Raw genomic sequence first — 9,575 nt, forward strand, 5'->3', positions numbered from 1 at the left:
CATATGTAATCTTTTTAGAATTAGATCCTTGGAATTGATGTATGGTATAAATTTTAAATATTAGTCTCACATACCTCTTGATTACTTATTTTGATGAGGTGTGATCACCTGACCCATTGGGTGAAGTGATCCCATCTGTACTTGATGTGTTGCAATCCTCCTTTCTCTTCCATGTCTTGTTCATCTTATTTTTGACATTTTCAATAGCTACCTTGCCTTTGCCTTTGTTGAACTCACAACTTGGTGCCTTTGAACTTGTTGGATAATATCGACTGATGTGACCAATCTTCAAATAGCTAAAACATGTGGTTTGACTTAACCACCTTTTGTAATCACTCCTGAAATGTGTTCTAATACAGTTCTCAAGAACATGTCCATACTCTTGATAGTAGTGACAACTATACCTTGTATTATAATCCTAGTTACAAGAGTTGGCATTGTTCTTTACCTTTGTTTTCTTGTTTGATGACCACATGGGTTTGGATCTGCACTCAAAGGCTCTATGTCCATACTTCTAATAGTTATAACAATATCCTTCAAATATTTAAATGTGCATGGTCTTAGTTCTACATTCATGTGCCTGATGACCTTTTTTGTTGTACTTATGGTAGTGACTCATGCTCTTATGTTTAACATTCTAATTTAAAGTCTTGCTCCTGCACAGATTGGCAGTATGTTCTTTCTTACCACAATTATGACAAGTAGGTTTTGAGTTCTTACCTTTGTTACTTCTTTCTTCAGCACTTTTGGATGATTCTCCTTCTTTAGTACTTGTGTATCCCAGTCCAGATTTATCATTATTAGATCTAGGAGACCTCATCAATTGTTCGAAGTACTTGATAGCTTCATTTGGTTTATTGAATCTTTTAGCAAACTCCTTTTCCCTTTTCAAATCAATGCTCAATTATTCATTCTACAACTTTAGCATTGTTATCTCAATGGCCTTGGCATTCAATTCATGGTTTGCATTCATCATTTGACTCAAAGTTTCTAATTGCATGTTAGCAATCCTAGTTACCTCTGATGATTTCTCCTCTAGTCTACTAGTCAAAACTCTTTTGTCATCTTCAACCATGGCTTTGTCTTCCATAGCTTTCTTTTTCTATTTGATTACCTCACATAGTAATATGTCTTGTGATTCTCATTCTATCTTGATATTTTTGATCTCTTCAGCTAGGGTTTTGTTCTTTTCCATTAGATCTACAACTTCTGCATCAAATTCATTGGAGTTACCATTTGAAAATAGTTTAGCAGTGTCCATCTCTTGGTATTGTGTGTCATTCTCCTCAATAGCAATTTCCTTCCTTCTCTTCAATGATTTCTTTAGATCGTCTCTTGCTTCATTCAACTAATTTAGAATGAGTTGTATTTCAATTCCTTGGTTCTCAATGATCTTTCCCAACTTGTAAACTTCCATTTCCAAGATCTTTCCTCAAAGTTGTTAGGCTTCACTTTCAGAGAACAAGGCTCTGATACCAATTGTTGGAATTACAATAGGAAAAGTAAACTTCTAAGAGGGGGGCATGAATCAATCCTTTAAACTTTGATCCATAAAATATTCTCACACATCCATCTCATATATTCAATAAGTTAACTAAAATACCATGTAAGTAAGCATTCACACATTCATGACACAAGATATGATTTCCCATAAACCCTCCGATGAGAAGGTAAAATTGGAGTGGGGATGACATCCACAAATCTTCACTACTGCAGTAATAAAGTGTATCCAATGAAGGTTACAATGTTTCATCATGAAACATGATCTACCTTGTGAAAGGTTCACCCTATTAAAGGCTTACAAAGATTGTTAGGTCTTACCCTATTCAAATATTTCAACACCTTGCTAGAAATGTTTCTGGTTAAAGGACTTCAACTCATAATTAAGCAAGCACCTTGTTAGAGGATTTCAATATAGCTTGTTAGGACTACTCTGTTAAAAGATTTAATTAATTCACTTATTAGAATGTCTCAGTAATGATCCTACAATTAGAACTTTGATGCTTGATAATAGATCACCTCTATCCTATTGTGTACTTGATCCTTCTTGATTAGATGTCTCTCTGTTGTTCACTATTTTATTCCTCTATTTTTCGTTAACTGATTTTGTAATACAAGTTAGATCATAATGCCTTGATCACCACAAATGTCCTAGTTTGTGCATGCAAAACTCTCCTTGATCATTCATTCATTCCCTTACTTGCACATATGAAATTTAGGGTTTGTCCTCCTTAAGAAGACTTAGTTGACTTAGGGTTGGGTATGAATCAACGACTATATTTCATCCCTATTGCCACTTAAACCTTCCCTTTACCTGATTGGGTGCATGTAATACATAGGGATTCCTAAATACAATTCGTCCTTATCACCAAAATATCGTAATTCAATCCTTAAGTCAGCCTAAAAATAGTTTACATAGTATTTTGTGCCAATACAAACAACTATGACAAAACTATGTTACTTGGCATCTAAATTCCCCGGTGCTTGACACATACTGTGACTTCAATGTTGTCACTCGGCATCTGAATAACTCGGCATACACTGCTTGCTTGGCTCCTGAATCACTCGGCATATATTGTCTACTTGGCACTTGAGTGACTCGGCATATGAGTGATTGGACACTCACTGTTTACTTAGTATGCTCTAACTTACATGTTTTTCTCAACATATGTTACTTGTTCGACATGAACTAAGTAAAGGACTTAAGTGTATAGACACTCACTTGTTAGAACCGATCTAAGATTAACAATACTTTCTTAGGAGATAAATAGGAAAGAGAATTCATTTCAATACATTACATAAATTAAAGTATATATTGTTGTTATGCAGTTGGATGTTGCATCATCCGAACCTCTTGTAACTAATAATGAATTCAAGGATTTAGAGTTAAGAAAACAATTGAGTGAAACTATAGGTTCTTTGCTAGAGTTGTGCGTAGTTCCAATTTTCAATGAAAATGATGTAGTGAGCACAAGAAAAGCACCATACAAGGTATTCATTCCTACAACAAATTTAAACCACATGCTTTGTTTATAACTATGCCAGATTTTTCTTTTCATTCATGTTGTAAGATTGTATCTATTTATGTATTCTAGATGTACGATGTGGAGATTGACATCTAATGTATAATCTTAGACAATTATGTATCATGATGTATGGATATTATTGAAGTTTGACAATTTTGTTGGCTTCTTGTTGTATCAAGCACATGTTAATTATGGTGTACATCCTTATAGTGGCAAGGTGTGGAAAGAATAACATCAGTCAATAAAAAGTGGTATTAATTTTTTTACTACTGATTGTTTCATTAATTAGATAGTGGTGGGTGTGGACTTTACTTGTATGGTTATAAGGGAGTAACAACTTAATGCCTTTCATAGAGCTTTACAATTATTATTTTGATATGTAAAAATGAATATACCCTAATACATCATTCTCCACTATTCCATAAATTTTCTTGGCCAACTAATAGGTCTAGGGCTTCTCACTACACCAAAACCTCAAGTTACACTAGGAGGCCTAAAAGGGGCTCAATCCTAGTAGCCCTATTTTACCCACAATAACTCTAAACTCCCCAAACTTACAAATAACCTTAAAAATAAATTGAAAAATATTTTATTACATGAAAAGTGATATCTAAATCCCAAATATGGGTTTAGGATCTTAACTCTAAAGCCCTATTCCGCTCAAGCCCTAGTTTCTAGGCTTTATGGCTTGAAATTGATGTTTACCCTTGTAGGCTCACAACCTCGAAACCCATGATGGATTTTTATCTCCCATCACCATTGGAATCATATTTCTTATTTTCCATCAAATCTCTATTCTCCATAGCTCATAAAATGACCTATGTGCTATGTTCTTGGTCAATCAGCATGTCAAAAACAAAGATAATAATCCCTGCATGTGGCTATTGTATCTCAGCCTGATAAAGAAAATCAAGAACTTCACCATGCATGTTACTTACACATCCAAACCTTCCTTTTCACCAAGTACCAAGAAGTTTCATCGTGGGTATTAAGAGAAAACAATATGTACATACAAACCCTTATCACAGTTTAGGGTAAACAACATGTAAAGAAAAAGCCAAAACTAACTATTACCTTATCATATTCAAAAAACACTATCATTTCCTTCATTTAAGAACAAAGATAAAACTTTTTAAGAATGGATTTGGTCACTTATTGTCGCCTACAATCAAATAAGGAAAGATGCTTGCGGAGTGTGCATAAATTCACTTCAAAAAGTCTATATTAGTCATTCCAAATCCATACATAGCATATCAACCCCCTTTAGGTGGATGATAAACAATATATATATCCCTTACATTGACCTTACAACTTCACCTACCCATTTTTAATCCAAACAAAGCTCTGATTGTTGAGCTTCCAAAATTTTTCAAGAAAAGTTGCAAAAAAGTTTCATGACAACTATATATTGGACTCTTTTAGTGATTTTCTATGCCTTGCTATTTTTTAATTTGAAACAATAGAATGTGGATGTACCAAACATCTACTCGAGAGATGATATATCTGTAATGCGAGCAATAGCCCAAGAATTTGAACAAGAGGATGGGTTGTTGGAAGAATCTTTGAAAGAGAGCTGCATGTCTTGCTTGATGAACACAATGATTATGTTCAATACTTTAGTGTCATTTTAGAGCAAAATCAAAATTGTGTTCTTTCTTCTTCAGTGTGTTGCAGCCAAAATAATGGAATGTCCTCTGGTTCCAACAAGCAATCTTCCAATGAGCTTGGTTTGGTATTTCTACTATTCAAATTGCTTGCTTATAAGTTTGCATTTTTGCTTTTCATTATAGATTATGAAAAAAGTAGATTATGAATGTCAGTGCTAAGAAACCTCTTGATTGCAATTCAACTTTCTAATATTTATTGCTTCTTCTCTATAAAAAGCTTATTATTGAGCCAATGAATGACCACAATAGAGTTCTTAAATATGAACTTGCATTTTCTATTCTATGAAAGCATGGTGAAAAGATTCCTTACAAGCTAGATGATATAAAGGGAGCTCAAGACATCATATTTGTACTAATCTAGTTTTAATTTGATTCTTTTAAATTCATGTTGATGATCTTTTTGGTAAATAAGCTTGATGTTGTGTAGGTTGAAGGGGAAATAGATAAACTTTCCATGGAAGAAGTTGGGTATAAAAATTGCAGTAGTGTACCCGATGGTGCTCCATCCAAGGTTTCATTAAAAGATTTAGCACCTCTAGGATAGGTTTTTCCTACTATATAATCCCATTGAATATTGAATATTGATAACATATATTTATATTCATCTACTAATAGGACACTATAGGAAGTGTTTTTATAATTATTTTTGGCTAAGATTGTTAAGATAAAGACTTTTTCTTGAATAAATTTAATTATAACTAGGTGTTATATACAACTTATTTGGTGTTAAATTTGAAGTTTTTAACAAATCAGTGTTTATAGTTCTTTATATTCATCCCTGAACATGGGCTTTAATGTTGTCCTACCATATCATAGTCATTATCTTATCAAAACATTTGGAAGAAATTTTCAAGGAAAAAACTAAGGATGTGAAAATTGGGATATGTAGGACCATGATTAGCTTGCAACCTATAGAAAAATGTGATTGCATTTATTTTGATTAGACTTTGAATAGCTTTTGACTCTATTTTCTTGTTCATTGGACTAAGTTCTTCCTTTTGAAGTCGCCCTTAGACTAATTTCATGTAACCATATCCTTTTGATCTTCTGCCACAATTGTTATACATAACCTAAAAAAGTTGTTAACAACCATAGGATTATCTCTTTATTCTTCATTTATCCACTATGACTGTTGCACACATTAATACTAATTAAGTTTGCCATGCTTTATAACTTTCATTGTTGGTATGCTCTAAGTACTTTATGGAGAAATTGCTTGAAGGATGCTTGAAAACTTAAATGCTTGAGTACTTGAGAGATAGAGTGCTTGTGCATGTATATTCTTGTGTGATAGAATGCTTGGATGAGAAATGGAGAAAATGAAGGGGTTCATAAAGGACTTTGAATTGACTACCTCCCACAAGTTGACTTGCCTAGAAATTAACACCCCAAAGCTATTTGAACACATGATCCCAACAAAGGACCCAAAATAGGACCCAATCATGGGTGCACTATGTTCATGATTTTTGTATTAGGCGCATACTACATCCTTGACTGGTCAGGGGCATACTGTGTCCCTAGCAATTAGGGCCTGGAACCTCTAGAATCCTAGAAATCAGGCATAGAGTTGGAGATATAGGTGCTCCAATGCAAAGAGTCTAAGTGGTAAAAGAAGAAAAGAGAAGTCCTAAGAGGATATATCCTACCTTGAGCTTAACACCATGAAAATATGATCTTTAAAGAAGATCTATTAGGTTTTACCCCAATTCCACCTAGGAGAAAGGACATTAAAGAGAATAAAGTAGAGGTGGAAGGAGATTGATGATATTACTTTAAATAGGTACGAAAGCCTTTATTAAATTGCAGTGCTTCCAATTTAAGATAGTACAACCACCTCACAACCAAGAAGTTTAGGGCTTGACAATTCACTAATGCAAGATTAAACCTGGCTTTGATACCATCTGATGTAGTACAAGGCTAGTGAATGCCAAAGGAGATGACCAATCCCACAGCTAAGAGTTACATGGTGAAAATATAACCAAATACAACTAAAAATAACTTCCATTATTAACGAAAAATCTAATTTACATCAAATAAACGTCAAACATCAAACATCTCAAGTTGTAAGGCCTTCTTGGTTACAATTGATAGTGTTAATAATTCCAACAATCATATTAGTTTAGTCTTGATGGTGATCCTCCAGTTTTGACAATCACTTTTTCCAAACTAATGTTGTTAATTAGATAGTCTCTTGTTAATTGCTTATGTATGATTGATGATAACTAAAACTCTTCACCATAATTTGCTCATGTTAAAGGTGATTTCAATGTGTATAAATCATGCATAATGTAATCATTATTATCAATGAGAAAGAGCACAATGTAGTCAATATTTTTTTTATTGTGAGCAACTTTCTTTCTTTCTTGTTCATTTCTACAATTATTATTTCTTTTTCTTTAGATAGATCCTAAAGCTATAGAAAATTTAAAATTTGGTATCAGAGCTTAGAGAGTTGGAAGAAGAAACTTTTTTTTAGGTACAATAGATCAGAGCTTGAAAGAATGAGGTTTTCAATCTTTTCTCTACCTATGTCATATGATTATTTTGAACGGAGTCCACTGGTTCTACTTAGGTCCATGAGTAGAGCCTTGCATTGAAAAGTCATGGCATTAGAGGTTGGATCCAATTCTACATCATAGAAAGGTCAAGGTCATGCTCTCTTTGCATGTGTCTTTCCTTCCTTTTCTATGTACTAATGCACTATTCATGTGGATTTGTCATGCCTCTTTGTGCGAATGCTTCTTTGGTTACATAGTTGATCAGATTTATGGACATCTAGCACCTATATTTTTAATTAGAAATTTATTCTTGCATGGTTGAGTAGTGTCATTAGGTTCACTCATATAGACTCATGTGCCATCTACATCCTTGAATGATAGATGTTTTTCTTGTGTTTGCCATCTATTCTTTTTTTGAGGGAGCTATGCAAATTACTATCTACTATATCTTATATTTGATTGGAAAATGTTTTGTATTTGTTTTCCATCTTCTCATTATTTGAGTAGTGTCATTGGGGCACTCATGTAGACTCATTTTGATCATCATCTTAGTTTCAAAGAAGGTTCTTCATTCAACACAATGGTGGTTATCATTTGACAGATATCTGCAATTTTCTTGTCACAAAAGACCTTCTTTCTTCTTTTCTCACATTGTTTTTATTCTCCCTAGTTGGAATTAAGGGGGAGTGTTAGTGTTAATAATTCCAATGATCAGATTAGTTTAGTCATGATGGTGATTCTCCAGTTTTAATAGTGACTTTTCCCAAACTAATGTTGTTAATTAGATAGTCTCTTGTTAACTACTCATGCATTATTCTTGATAATTGAAACTCTTCATCATAATTTTCTCCTGTTAAAGGTGGTTTCAATTTCTATAAACCATGCATAATGTAATCATTATTATCAATGAGAAAGAGCACAATTTAGCCAATAAAAAAAAATTATTGTGAGCAACTTTGTTTTTTTCTTGTTCAATTCTGCAATTATTATTTCTTTTTCTTTTAGCTAGATCCTAAAGCTATAGACAATTTTACAACAACCAATGCAAAGAATCCAAATTATAGACCAACTTATTTTCCACACACTTTTGGCCTATGTTATGACCAACTTGCTTTCCACACAATTTCCTAAAATAGAAAATGTTTTACACATTATAGAACTAACCCACTTAATATTAAATGACTAAATACATAATTGAGAATAAGAATATCAACAACCTTAGATATAGGTCCTCACGTGATCTTAGAACCCACATGTAAAGCCATCACAAGCAAGGACAAACTTCACATGAGAAAAATACCACACATTATTTGAAGACCCAATGACAAATAAACCACTCAAGAATAATGATTTTGATCTCCATGAATACCAAACATCAAGACATGCCACCTTAGGAAGATGATCCATGATAGGTTATCGATAAGAAACCAAGTTTGTATAGTTTCAAATGTGTGATCCAATTATTGCTACCTCAAACACTCGTACTAGAAATTGGAAAATAAAAAATAAGAAAACTATTTTTGGATGATGTGAGATTTCCAATGACCCAAGGATGCTCTTGAATTAGGTATAAAAAATCAAATCTAGAAGGTAAGAAGAAGAACAAGAAGAAGGAATTGTCTAAGATCAAATGTTATGGCTGTCATGAGTTTGGCTAATATGCCAGTGATTGCTCATAAATGAAGATGATATAGGAGCATCCTTGGGTTGTTGGCAATCTTGCATCACCCTAAAATATTTGTTTTATGTTTTTTTTTTTCTATTTTCATGTCTAACAATTTGAGTTGAAAATCACTTGGTTTTGCATTCTAGATTATGCAAGCTTGGATTCTTATCATGGACCTATCTTGAATCATTATCCTATGTTCGCAAAATTTAATGTTACAAATGTTTGGAGTATGTTTCATCTTCTCGATTGTTGATTTCCTATGTGGTTTTTCAAATGATGCATTGTATTTTTCTTCTGTGAGGTTCATCTCTTTCTGCAAGGTTTCATGGATTTTTATATAGTTCCTTAGATGATGTGAGGACCTTATATAAAGTTATGGATTTCCTTACAATGTATTATGTATTCATTAATTAATTCAGTGTGGGTTAGTCATATATTGCATAACATGTTTCCTATTTTGGGAGAATGTAAACTCAAAGTCGACCCAAGTGTCTTGATGGCTACATATGTAATGTAGATGTGTCTTGTAGAATATAATAGTCGATATAGAGAAGGAAGTGATAGTTAAAGCTCAAAGTATAGGAGTTGGTCTGTAATCTATAATGTATTGGTCATAACCAAGAAGGCCTTACCACCCAACATGTATGGTGTTCACTTGTTGTAATTTAGGATTATTGATAATAAATTGGTTGATCTTGGTGGACTTGTCAATACT

Source organism: Cupressus sempervirens, chromosome 6 (genome assembly GCF_028749045.1).
Source record: "Cupressus sempervirens isolate cs-2001-9-10 chromosome 6, ASM2874904v1, whole genome shotgun sequence".
Taxonomy (NCBI): domain Eukaryota; kingdom Viridiplantae; phylum Streptophyta; class Pinopsida; order Cupressales; family Cupressaceae; genus Cupressus; species Cupressus sempervirens.